The sequence below is a fragment of the Gossypium hirsutum genome, chromosome D02, assembly GCF_007990345.1.
Source record: "Gossypium hirsutum isolate 1008001.06 chromosome D02, Gossypium_hirsutum_v2.1, whole genome shotgun sequence".
Taxonomy (NCBI): domain Eukaryota; kingdom Viridiplantae; phylum Streptophyta; class Magnoliopsida; order Malvales; family Malvaceae; genus Gossypium; species Gossypium hirsutum.
This window is the reverse complement of record NC_053438.1, coordinates 31,190,597-31,205,087: the sequence shown is the minus strand read 5'-3', so window position 1 is coordinate 31,205,087 and position 14,491 is coordinate 31,190,597.

Sequence of the window (14,491 nt, the reverse complement as noted above, 5' to 3'; positions counted from 1 at the left end):
ATACATATATATTTGTACGTATTCAATACTACCCATATATATATATGTAAACTTAACATCCATATCTTGAGATATGTTTAAGACCTATTTGAATGTATACATATATGTTTCAACTCACATTTAAACACTTATTCGAAATTTACCTATGCATATGCAATATACACACTTTTAATCCATCCCAAAAGTTATACATGAATGTACATGTATATGTTCGAATCTTATGTTTACATTTACATTTCTCATATCATCAAATATTTTCAAATAAAAACATAAACATATAGATATATATTTAAATATTCAAACAATGTATATATATATTTATCTATATACTATTCGTAACTATATTAAATTCCAAAACTTATATAGGCATATATCCATTTAGCCGAACATAGCTTATACACAATTTCTATCCATATTTCAAATCTATTCAACCAAAGTATACTTGATTATAAATCAATAATAATTCAATATAGATTCGTACACACATTTATATACTAATTTAGTTCTATTTATAAGCTAGTAGACTTACCTCGGACGATGGAAAATCGAAGTCGGACGATTATTCGACTATTTTGGCTTTTCCCCGATCTACTCCGATTTCTTTGGTTCTCGATCTAAATATATTCAAAATGAGATAATTTATTTATTAACACATTCAATTTAGTCCAAAAACACATGATTTGACAAATTACTATTTTGCCCCTAATATTTACACTTTTTACAATTTACTCCCTATTGCATAAAACACAAATTACACAAAATTTGCCCATACCACACAAAGGCCGAATATTCATGGTTCTCATACAAGTCCACACATTTCATTTGTTTCACATTTTAGTCCCCCAAAAATTTAATTTCACAATTTAGCCCTATTTACTCAATTTCACTAAAAATTCAAAGACAAAACATTTTAATCTAACACCTATATTTCATATTTCATCAACTAACATCACATATCACAAGTTATCATCAATGGAAAAACACAAAATAATCAACAATTTCAAAAATTCAAGCATGTGTCTTGTAGTATACAAAGCAACGATCTCAAAAACATAAAAATTATCAAAAACTGAAACCAAAACACACTTTAATTTTCAATGGGAATTGCCGAAACCCTAAAAGCCATTGATGAATTCTCCCAAGCTTAACATTCGGCCAAGGTAAGAATGTTTTGTTGTTTTGTTTTTTTTTATGCTTTCTTTACTTATTTTAATTATATGACATAATTTAATAAATTACTAAATTAACCTTATATAATAAATATATAAAACATATATATAAAGGACAATGTTGTCATATGTCACCCACTAACTATATTTTGGTCTAATTACACCTTTAGACCTCTCACTTAAAAAGACAACAACAAATAGACACTTTCATATTTAACCATTAAATTTTTATTTTACGCGATTTAATCCTTTTATTTAATCGGACACTCAAACGACGAAATTAAAACACGAAAATTTCACACAATTAAATTCACACAAAATAATATTAAAATATTTTTTTGACTCGGACTTGTGGTCCCGAAACCACTATGTCCAATTAGAGTTGAAATCGGGCTGTTACAAGCATAGATAAAATTTAACTAATAAAAATAAAAGAGTAATTAACTTATTTTTAAAGATAATATATGTCTCTTGGATACACATTTAATTCCATATACCTTTCTACTAATCTAAACACACCTTAATTCATTCATATAAAAATACATATAAGCCTTCATTATGGTAGCTTAGTTATCAACTAAGCCAATTTATAATATTACAAACACTTATGATATTTCATTTCAAATAGACAACTTACCTTATTTGCATTCATTTATTTAACTAATACATACTTGCTGATAAAATTCAATCACTTGTCCAACTGCATCTAATATTTCATCGACAAGAACCTTCTAAACACATATTTTGAACAAATTCATCGGCACATAGCCTGCTAGGCTTGAAGCCTGATTCAGAACACCGACATTAAGCCTGCTAGACATATAGTCCGAAATTTTTCACCGGCGTTAAGCCTGCTAGACGTATAGTCCGAAATATTTCACCGGCGTTAAGCCTGCTAGGCACAAAGCCTGAGAGATTCAAAAACAAAGATGATCTTTCTTAAAGATCTTTATAATTACATAAGTCTTACTCAATATCTGTATATTCATAACATTGAATTATATTCGATTTTTCATAGTAAACATACATCCAAACCACTTAAATATAACTCAAAAACATTTAATTCAGCTCAAAGGATTTTATAATCTCTATATTCGAACCTGTCTATGAATATAAGAAACATACTTTAATTTCCAACTCAATAACTTGATTAAATGCATACATATATGTTCGAATCTCCCTATAATTATAAAATTCATACATTAATTCTCAACTCAATAACTTGATTATATACATACATATTTGTATTCGAACCTCATACCTTTAAACATATGTAATTCATAAAATAAATTATAACTCAAGAACTTATATTATACTTCTAAATTAAACATTAATAACTCATCACCTTAAATTCAACCCAAAGAAATATAACCTTACATTTGATTTACGTGTCTATGTATATTTATTCCACTATTAATTTCAAATCATTGAAACTTAAAAGCATATTTAGCTAAGATACATATAACTTAAATCATTAATATCAACCCAGCTAAATTAAATTCCTATATTCGGCTATCATATAGTAAAATTACAAGGTTTCATTCAATTTACACATTTTAAGTTCTAGCTAATCATATTCATGATAAATAAATGTATATAGATTCAGTTTAGAAAACATTTACTTGCTAATTGACTTACCTCAGACGATGAAAAATCGAAATCAAACGATTATTCGACGACTTTAGCTTTTCCCCAATCTAACTCTGATTTCTTTGGTTCTTGATCTAAATATATTCAAAATGAGCTAGTTTAAATATTATCACATTCAATTTAGTCCAAAAACACATAATTGGGCAAATTACCATTTTGCCCCTGATATTTACACTTTTTGCAATTTAGTCTCTATTACATAAAGCACAAAATACACAAAATTTGCCCACACTATGCTAGGTCCGAGTGTTCATAGACTTCATACAAGTCCACACATTTCTTTTATTTCACATTTTAGTCCCTCAAAAATTTATTTTCACAATTTAGCCCTATTTACTCAATTTCACCAAAAATTCAAAGACAAAACATGTTAATCTAACATCTATCTTTCATATTTCATCAACTAATATCACAAATCACAAATTATCATCAATGGAAAAACACAAAATAATCAACAATTACAAAAATTCAAGCATGGGTCTTGTAGTACACAAAACAACGATCTCAAAAACATAAAAATTCTCAAAAATTGAAACCAAAACATACCTTAATCTACAATAGAAATGCCAAAACCCTAGGAAGCCATAGATGAGTTCTCCAAGCTTAATATTCGGCCAAGATGAAGAATGTTTTCATGTTTTCTTTACTTATTTTAATTATATGATATAATTTACTAATTTACTAAATTAACCTTATTATAATAATATATATAACATATATATTAAGGACAATGCATATGCCACCCACTAACTATTTCTTGGTCTAATTTCATCTTTAGAACTCCCACTTAAAAAGACAACAACACATAGGTGCTTTTAAAATTTAACCTCTAATTTTTATTTTACGTGATAAAGCCCTTTTTATCGAATTGAGCCTTCAAACAATCAAATTTTCACACGAAATTTTCACACAAATAACTTAAAATGCAATAGACACTAAAAATAATATTAAAATATTTTTTTGACTCAGATTCGTGGTCCCAAAACCACTATGTCCGATTAGGGTCAAAATTGGGCTGTTACACGTGTTGATGTTCATGAGGCAATGATGTATCCTTATTGGCAGGAAGTTGTCCAAAATGAGCTGGGAGTCCTTATCAAGAATAATACATGGACTCTCTGTTCTCTCCCCCCTTTCAGGAGGTTCATTGGCTACAAATGGCTTTTCAAGATAAAAAAGAAACTTGATGGGACTGTAGATAGATACAAAGCAAGGCTAGTTGCTAAAGGTTTTTCTCAACATGTTGGATCAAACTTTTGTAATATGTATTAGTCCAATAGTTCGTGCTAAAACTGTTAGGGTTGTTCTTTTTGTTGCTATTATGAATGGATAGACACTAAAACAAGTTGTAACACCCCTAACCCGTCTCCGTCGCCGAATCAGGGTTACGAGGCATTACGAAACCAAGCTCACATAAACATAACTTTAATATCTAATTCCAAATGCAAGTCCAATTCATGAACATATATAATCAAATTCAAGCATGGAAGTTAAACTCTTTTCGCATTGCTATTTACACAATAGGATTCAAAATTATCCAAAACATTATCAAGCCTATACATGCCATAAGATCGAGTTCAAATATTTAACAAAATACCAAAAGAAGTCGATAGTGTGATGGGCGGTGCTGATGATCCCCGAGCTCGTAACGCGTCTCCAAAAAAAAAATCTATAAAAACGAATGAACGAAAGCAAACAAAGTAAGCTTTTATAGCTTAGTAAGTCTACAGCATATCTATAATACATATAAAAGAATCATATAATTCTTTAAGTAAATTTATTGAAATTACAATCATCAAATATGATTACTAATCAAACACTACTTTATTGAGTCATTTTGTTTAAGTCTAAAAGGATGTATATTTATCTAATACACATAAACGGACAAATGTATATACATTATATGCATATAATCAAGTTACTAGCATAAACCTTAACAGCATATACTGATTTCTAGAGTACTTATTGTTCGCACTTCATCGAATCCATTTAAATACAACTATTCAACTACATATATCAAAAGCCAAATTTTTATGCTTATCATCCATAAATGCCGAATGCACATATGCACCTATACCCATCTATGCCGAATGCATAGATACATACACTTATTTTCACCCATGCCGAATGCATACACATAAATATATTCACCTATGCCGAATGCAACATATATATATATACATATCTATCAATTGCTTAGACCAAATATATGTATATATATATGCTCATCAAGTTAATATGACTAAAATCATGTGATTGAACATTTATGTATACATCGATTTCATATAATCAAAATCATAGAGGTATCAATTGTATATTATCACATGCTTTAAACGGATTCACCAGCATTTAGCCTGTTAGGTTTTAAAACCTGATTCAATACACCGGCTCTTAGCCTGCTAGACTTATAGTCCGAAATGTGTCACCGGCATTAAGCCTGCTAGACTTATAGTCTGAAATGTGTCACCGGCATTAAGCCTGCTAGACTTATAGTCTGAAATGTGTCACCGGCATTAAGCCTGCTAGACTTATAGTCTGAATAATTTCACCGGCATTAAGCCTGCTAGACGTAAAGTCTGAATTATGTCACTAACGATAAACCGAATGATACTGAGCTTTAACAAAAGAATCTCAATTCATAGGAGTTGTATATCATAATGGTATATAGAATTCACATAAAAATTCAGCTCAATAATTTATAAACTATATCCTTAACCCACATCGGTATAAAAAGTTCAGTCATCAAATTCAACTCAATATCTAAATTATACATCCGAATATATATATATATATAACTTAACACATTGAAGCATACTATTAATATCGTACTTTCGAACACATTAAGATAATCCAAGCTAATAATTTCATCTCTTCAACCCCGTTCAAGAACCTTTACAAGAACATACATACCTAATCGAATCTCCCTTTTTCATATATAAGTTTCATACTTAAATTTATCACAAGAACATATACATGCATAGTTGCATAGTCGAACCCCTTATAAACTTGTATAAATGGCATACCTAAGTTCAATACGAGAACATATAGATGTAGATTTGCATAATATATATATAATTCACTCATACTTTTAATTATTTCAACTATCATATTTTTAATTATAATTCATCCAAAAACAGCTCATATACTTATTTATATACTGATTTTATGACATTAAATAGCTAATAGACTTACCTCGGATATCAGCAAACACGATCGACTATTCGATTATCTTCGACTTCCCCCGATCCAAATTTGTGTTCTTCGTTCCTTGATCTAAACATAGTCAAATTTAACCTTTTTATTCATCAAAACATTCATTTGAGTCCAACAATACATAAATGGGAAAATTACCATTTTGCCCCTAACATTTTGCACTTTTGCAATTTAGTCCTTTTTGCACAAAACACAAAATACATAAAATTTGCCCATAACACACAAGGGCCGAATATTCATGGTTCTCATACAAGTCCACACATTGCATTTATTTCACATTTTAGTCCCTCAAAAATTTATTTTCACAATTTAGCCCTAAATACTCAAATTCATCAAAAATACCAATACAAAACATGTTAATCTAAGACATATCTTCCATTATTCATCATCAAACATCCCAAAACACAAATATTCATCAATGGCATAATTCAAAATATTCATCAATTCACAAAATTAAGACATGGGTTTTGAAGTATTCAAAGCAACGATCTCAAAAACGTAAAAATCATCAAAAACCGAACAAAAACTAACCTTGAATTAAGCTTCAAAAGATGGCCGAACCTAGCTTAGGTTTCTTTCTTTTTCTTTTCTCTAGTTTCGGTCAAAATAAGATGAAAAATATGGCTTTTAATTTGTTTGTCTTTTAATATATTAACATTATAATATAATATATTATTATAACCTTTATACATAATATAAAAACTATAATTTATAAGCATAATGCGATCCACTATCTTGAATAATGGCCTAATTTCCTATTAAGGACTTCACATTATAAAGACATTAGCAAGTTAGCACTTTACACATTAATTAGTCAATTTCACATTTTATGCGATTAAGTCCTTTTATTAAATTAAGCACACAAACAATAAAATTAATTCACGAAATTTTCACACATGTAAATTAACATATAATAAACACATGAAATAATATTAAAATATTTTTTAACTCGGACTTGTGGTCCCGAAACCACTATGTCCAATTAGAGTCAAAATCGGGCTGTTACAACTCTCCCTCTCTTTAGGGATTTTCGTCCCCGAAAATCTTACCGGTGAATAGGTTTGGATAACGCTCCTTCATTGTATCCTCTGACTCCCAAGTTGCTTCTTCAACTCCGTGTTTATGCCACAATACTTTAACTAACGGAATTTTCTTATTTCGTAATTCCTTGATCTCACGAGCCAGAATGCTAATCAGTTCTTCTTCATATGACATATCAGGGTTAATTTCAATCTCCGTCGGACAAATCACATGTGAAGGATCAGATCGGTATCTACGGAGCATCGAAACATGAAATACATTGTGAATCTTTTCTAACTCAGGTGGTAACATCGATCTATAAGCAACCGGTCCGACACGTTCTATAATCTCATACGGTCCAATGAATCTTGGACTCAATTTGCCTTTACGACCGAATCTGAGTACTTTCTTCCACGGTGAGACTTTCAAAAACACTTTATCGCCGATCTGAAATTCTATATCTTTTCTTCTTAAATCCGCATAAGATTTCTGACGATCTGATGCTGATTTCAGGCTGTCCCGAATCACTTTCACTTTCTGTTCGGTCTCTTTAATCAAATCAACCCCGTGTATCCTATTTTCACTGAGCTCGGTCTAATACAGTGGTGTACGACATTTACGACCGTACAAAGCCTCATAAGGTGCCATTTTAATACTAGATTGAAAGCTGTTATTATAAGCAAATTCAATCAAAGGTAAATATCGTCCCCACGTACCTTCAAACTCGAGAATGCAACATCTCAACATGTCCTCAAGTATCTGTATAATTCGCTCCGATTGACCATCTGTTTGCGGATGGAAAGCTGTGCTAAAATGTAGTTTCGTACCTAAAGCATCTTGTAATTTCTTCCAAAACCGCGATGTAAATCTCGGGTCTCTGTCCGAAATAATAGAAATAGGCACTCCGTGCAATTTTACAATCTGAGAAATGTACAATTCAGCAAGTTTATCAAGCGAATAATCAATACGAACCGGAATAAAGTGAGCCGATTTTGTCAATCTATCAACAACAACCCAAATTGCATCTTTCTTGCTGGGTGTTAACGGTAAACCGGATACAAAATCCATCGTAACTCTGTCCCATTTCCATTCAGGTATCATGATCGGCTGCAGCAATCCAGAAGGTACCTGATGCTCGGCTTTTACTTGCTGACATATTAAACATTTCGAAACAAAGTCAGAAATGTCTAGTTTCATTCCATGCCACCAATAGTGTTGTTTCAGATCATTATACATTTTCGTGCTACCCGGATGAACAGAAAATCGACTATTATGGGCTTCATTCAAAATCATCTGAATTAACTCTGGATTTTTCGGAACACATAATCGGTTTCTGAATCTCAAACAATCCTCAGTATCAACTAGAAACTCTGAATCAACATTTAAGTCTCACTGAGTTCGTTTTGCAATTAAATCATCATCGGCTTTTTGAGCTTCACAAATCTGTTGAACAAATAACGGTTTTGCTTTCAACTCAGCTACTATCGCACCATCATCAGACATAACCATATGTGCATTCATTGCACGCAAAGCAAACAGTGATTTTTGACTTAGGGCATCAGCAACAACATTAGCCTTTCCCGGATGATAGTCAATCACGAGCTCGTAATCTTTCAACAATTCTAACCATCGACGCTGTCTCAAATTCAGATCTTTCTGAGTCATCAAATATTTCAAGCTTTTATGATCGGAATAAACATGACATCTCTCGCCAAACAGATAGTGACGCCATATTTTTAACGCAAATACAATAGCGGCCAATTCCAGATCATGCGTCGGATAGTTCTTTTCATGCGGCTTTAACTGTCTCGAGGCATAGGCTACAACTTTGCCTTCCTGCATCAATACACAGCCCAAACCATTTAAAGATGCATCACTATAGATAACAAACTCTTTACCCGATTCGGGTTGAACTAGGACTGGAGCTTTGGTTAAAAGAGCTTTCAACTGATCGAAACTTTTCTGGCACTTTTCTGACCACTCAAACTTAACGTCTTTTTGTAGTAGCCTTGTCATCGGGGTCGCAATCATAGAGAACCCTTTCACAAAACGTCTATAATAGCCAGCGAGCCCCAGAAAGCTTCGAACTTCCGAAACATTCCTCAGAGGTTTCCAATCAAGTATAGCTGAAATTTTACTCGGATCAACCCAAATACCCGATGCTGATACAACATGGCCCAGAAAACTGACTTCACGTAACCAGAACTCACATTTACTAAACTTTGCATACAACTGCTTATCTCGCAAAGTTTGTAACACAAGTCTCAGATGTTCAGCATGCTCATTTTCGTCTCGAGAGTAGATCAAAATGTCATCAATAAATACTACCACAAACCGATCCAGGTACTTCCTAAAGATCCGATTTATCAAATCCATGAAAATAGCAGGTGCATTAGTAAGTCCGAAAGGCATAACAAGAAACTCATAATGTCCGTACCTCGTTCGGAAAGCAGTCTTTGGCACATCAGAGTCTTTAACTCGCAACTGATAGTAGCCTGATCTCAGATCTATCTTTGAAAACACAGTAGCCCCTTTCAACTGATCGAACAAATCATCAATCCGTGGTAACGGATACTTATTCTTTATAGTCACTTTATTGAGTTGCCGGTAATCAATGCACATTCTCATCGTTCCGTCTTTTTTTCTCACAAATAGAACTGGTGCACCCCAAGGAGAGAAACTCGGTCGTACAAAACCTTTATCAGTCAGCTCTTGCAACTGTACTTTCAATTCTTTTAATTCGGTCGGTGCCATACGGTACGGAGCTATCGATATGGGAGTTGTCCCTGGTACTAACTCAATACCAAACTCTACCTCTCGAATAGGTGGCAAACCCGGTAATTCTTCGGGAAACACGTCTGAATACTCACACACTACTGGTACAGATTCAATCTTCTTTTCGGTCACTTTACTATCAAGAACAAATGCAAGGTAAGCTTCACAACCCCTTCTCACATACTTCTGAGCCGACATCGAGGATATTATTGCTGATAAACCATTCAGATCATTAGATTCGATCCGAATAATCTCATCATTCTGACACCGTAGATCAATAGTTTTCCGTTTGCAGTTTACAATAGCATCATGCAGAGTTAACCAATCCATACCCAGAATTATATCGAACTCGTCGAATGGTAACAACATCAAATCAGCTGGAAAACATAAATCTCGAATCATCAACGGACAATTCTTGCACACTTTGTCAACCAAAACACACCGGCCCAGGGGGTTCGATACTTTAATTACAAACTCAGTAGACTCAACAGGCAAAGTCTTACTGAATACTAAAGTCTCACACACATAAGAATGAGTCGAACCAGGATCAATCAATGCAATAACATTAGTATCATAAAGAGTGAAAGTACCAGTAATAACATCTGGAGAAGAAGCCTCCTCTCGAGCACGGATGGCATAAGCTCTGGCAGGTGCACGGGCCTCAGATCGAATTGCTGTGTCCCTGCTTCCTCTCTGACTACCACTTACATTACTCAATTGTCTCGGCGGTCTACCTCGGACTGGCACATTACTCGGTCTGGTACCCTGCACAGTGTTTTGCTCAGCTACCATCGGACACTCTCGAATGAAATGATCTTTTGAACCACACTTGAAGCAAGACCGATCATGGAATCTGCAATCCCCAGGATGCCATTTCCCACAATGCTTGCACTCTGATCTATTTTGTCGAACACTACCAACGCTAGCAACTGAAGTAGCTCGTGAACTCACAGGGGGTCGATCTCGATCATACTTAGGAAACCCTGCAGTAGCTTTAGATTGGCTATGATCCGCTCTGAATTTCCTTGAGGTCGACTGAAATGATTTACTGAATGATCTTTTACGAGAATCTCGAGCTTCATAGTCAGCTTTTCTCTTCTCTTTCCCGAGCTCCTCAGCTTTACAAGCTCGTTCAACAAGTACTACGAACTCTTTTATCTCAAGTATACCAACTAACAGTTTAATATCTTCATTCAGCCCATCTTCAAATCTTCTACACATGATAGCTTCAGTTGAAACACACTCTCGAGCATATCTACTAAGTCTTACAAATTTCCGTTCATATTCTGTCACTGTCATACGATCCTGTTTCAGTTCAAGAAATTCCTTACGTTTCTGATCAATAAATCTCTGGCTGATGTATTTCTTACGAAACTCAGTCTGAAAGAATTCCCAGGTCACTCGCTCTTTCGGAACCACCGATACTAGTGTATTCCACCAGTGATATGCAGTGTCCCGTAGCAAGGATATGGCACATTTCAAGCACTCATCAGGGGTGCAAGACAACTCATCAAACACTCGAATAGTATTATCAAGCCAGAATTCAGCTCGCTCAGCATCATCATCATCAGTAGCTCTGAACTCTTCGGCCCCGTGTTTTCGAATTTTGTCAACCGGAGGCTTAAGTAATCTCATCGGATCACTTACTTGGGGTATAACAGGAATCGAAGATGGATTAGTCGGGGGTGGAGGTTGTTGTGTAACCGGATTAGTTCGGACCTAATGAGTAAACCAGTCATTCATCATTTGGTAGAAGGCTTGTTTAGCCTCTCCCTCCTGGTTACTCGAGATTGGTCGAGAATCTACTGGCTCTGTCCCTTGCGCGGGAGCAGGCGCTATACTCTCAACATCATCAGCTACGGCTCGTTCGGGATCCATTACTATACGAAAACACATTTTTAGACGTCAGCAGTCATCACACTATCTCGATATAAAAATATGGCATGTATAGCTAGACTCATACACGCTACGCTAGTTCCGAGAATCGACTAAACCGTAGCTCTGATACCAATAAAATGTAACACCCCTAACCCGTCTCCGTCGCCGAATCAGGGTTACGAGGCATTACGAAACCAAGCTCACATAAACATAACTTTAATATCTAATTCCAAATGCAAGTCCAATTCATGAACATATATAATCAAATTCAAGCATGGAAGTTAAACTCTTTTCGCATTGCTATTTACACAATAGGATTCAAAATTATCCAAAACATTATCAAGCCTATACATGCCATAAGATCGAGTTCAAATATTTAACAAAATACCAAAAGAAGTCGATAGTGTGATGGGCGGTGCTGATGATCCCCGAGCTCGTAACGCGTCTCCAAAAAAAAATCTATAAAAACGAATGAACGAAAGCAAACAAAGTAAGCTTTTATAGCTTAGTAAGTCTACAGCATATCTATAATACATATAAAAGAATCATATAATTCTTTAAGTAAATTTATTGAAATTACAATCATCAAATATGATTACTAATCAAACACTACTTTATTGAGTCATTTTGTTTAAGTCTAAAAGGATGTATATTTATCTAATACACATAAACGGACAAATGTATATACATTATATGCATATAATCAAGTTACTAGCATAAACCTTAACAGCATATACTGATTTCTAGAGTACTTATTGTTCGCACTTCATCGAATCCATTTAAATACAACTATTCAACTACATATATCAAAAGCCAAATTTTTATGCTTATCATCCATAAATGCCGAATGCACATATGCACCTATACCCATCTATGCCGAATGCATAGATACATACACTTATTTTCACCCATGCCGAATGCATACACATAAATATATTCACCTATGCCGAATGCAACATATATATATATATACATATCTATCAATTGCTTAGACCAAATATATGTATATATATATGCTCATCAAGTTAATATGACTAAAATCATGTGATTGAACATTTATGTATACATCGATTTCATATAATCAAAATCATAGAGGTATCAATTGTATATTATCACATGCTTTAAACGGATTCACCGGCATTTAGCCTGCTAGGTTTTAAAACCTGATTCAATACACCGGCTCTTAGCCTGCTAGACTTATAGTCCGAAATGTGTCACCGGCATTAAGCCTGCTAGACTTATAGTCTGAAATGTGTCACCGGCATTAAGCCTGCTAGACTTATAGTCTGAAATGTGTCACCGGCATTAAGCCTGCTAGACTTATAGTCTGAATAATTTCACCGGTATTAAGCCTGCTAGACGTAAAGTCTGAATTATGTCACTAACGATAAACCGAATGATACTGAGCTTTAACAAAAGAATCTCAATTCATAGGAGTTGTATATCATAATGGTATATAGAATTCACATAAAAATTCAGCTCAATAATTTATAAACTATATCCTTAACCCACATCGGTATAAAAAGTTCAGTCATCAAATTCAACTCAATATCTAAATTATACATCCGAATATATATATATATATATAACTTAACACATTGAAGCATACTATTAATATCGTACTTTCGAACACATTAAGATAATCCAAGCTAATAATTTCATCTCTTCAACCCCGTTCAAGAACCTTTACAAGAACATACATACCTAATCGAATCTCCCTTTTTCATATATAAGTTTCATACTTAAATTTATCACAAGAACATATACATGCATAGTTGCATAGTCGAACCCCTTATAAACTTGTATAAATGGCATACCTAAGTTCAATACGAGAACATATAGATGTAGATTTGCATAATATATATATAATTCACTCATACTTTTAATTATTTCAACTATCATATTTTTAATTATAATTCATCCAAAAACAGCTCATATACTTATTTATATACTGATTTTATGACATTAAATAGCTAATAGACTTACCTCGGATATCAGCAAGCACGATCGACTATTCGATTATCTTCGACTTCCCCCGATCCAAATTCGTTTTCTTCGTTCCTTGATCTAAACATAGTCAAATTTAACCTTTTTATTCATCAAAACATTCATTTGAGTCCAACAATACATAAATGGGAAAATTACCATTTTACCCCTAACATTTTGCACTTTTTGCAATTTAGTCCTTTTTGCACAAAACACAAAATACATAAAATTTGCCCATAACACACAAGGGCCGAATATTCATGGTTCTCATACAAGTCCACACATTGCATTTATTTCACATTTTAGTCCCTCAAAAATTTATTTTCACAATTTAGCCCTAAATACTCAAATTCATCAAAAATACCAATACAAAACATGTTAATCTAAGACATATCTTCCATTATTCATCATCAAACATCCCAAACACAAATATTCATCAATGGCATAATTCAAAATATTCATCAATTCACAAAATTAAGACATGTGTTTTGAAGTATTCAAAGCAACGATCTCAAAAACGTAAAAATCATCAAAAACCGAACAAAAACTAACCTTGAATTAAGCTTCAAAAGATGGCCGAACCTAGCTTAGGTTTCTTTCTTTTTCTTTTCTCTAGTTTCGGTCAAAATAAGATGAAAAATGTGGCTTTTAATTTGTTTGTCTTTTAATATATTAACATTATAATATAATATATTATTATAACCTTTATACATAATATAAAAACTATAATTTATAAGCATAATGCGATCCACTATCTTGAATAATGGCCTAATTTCCTATTAAGGACTTCACATTATAAA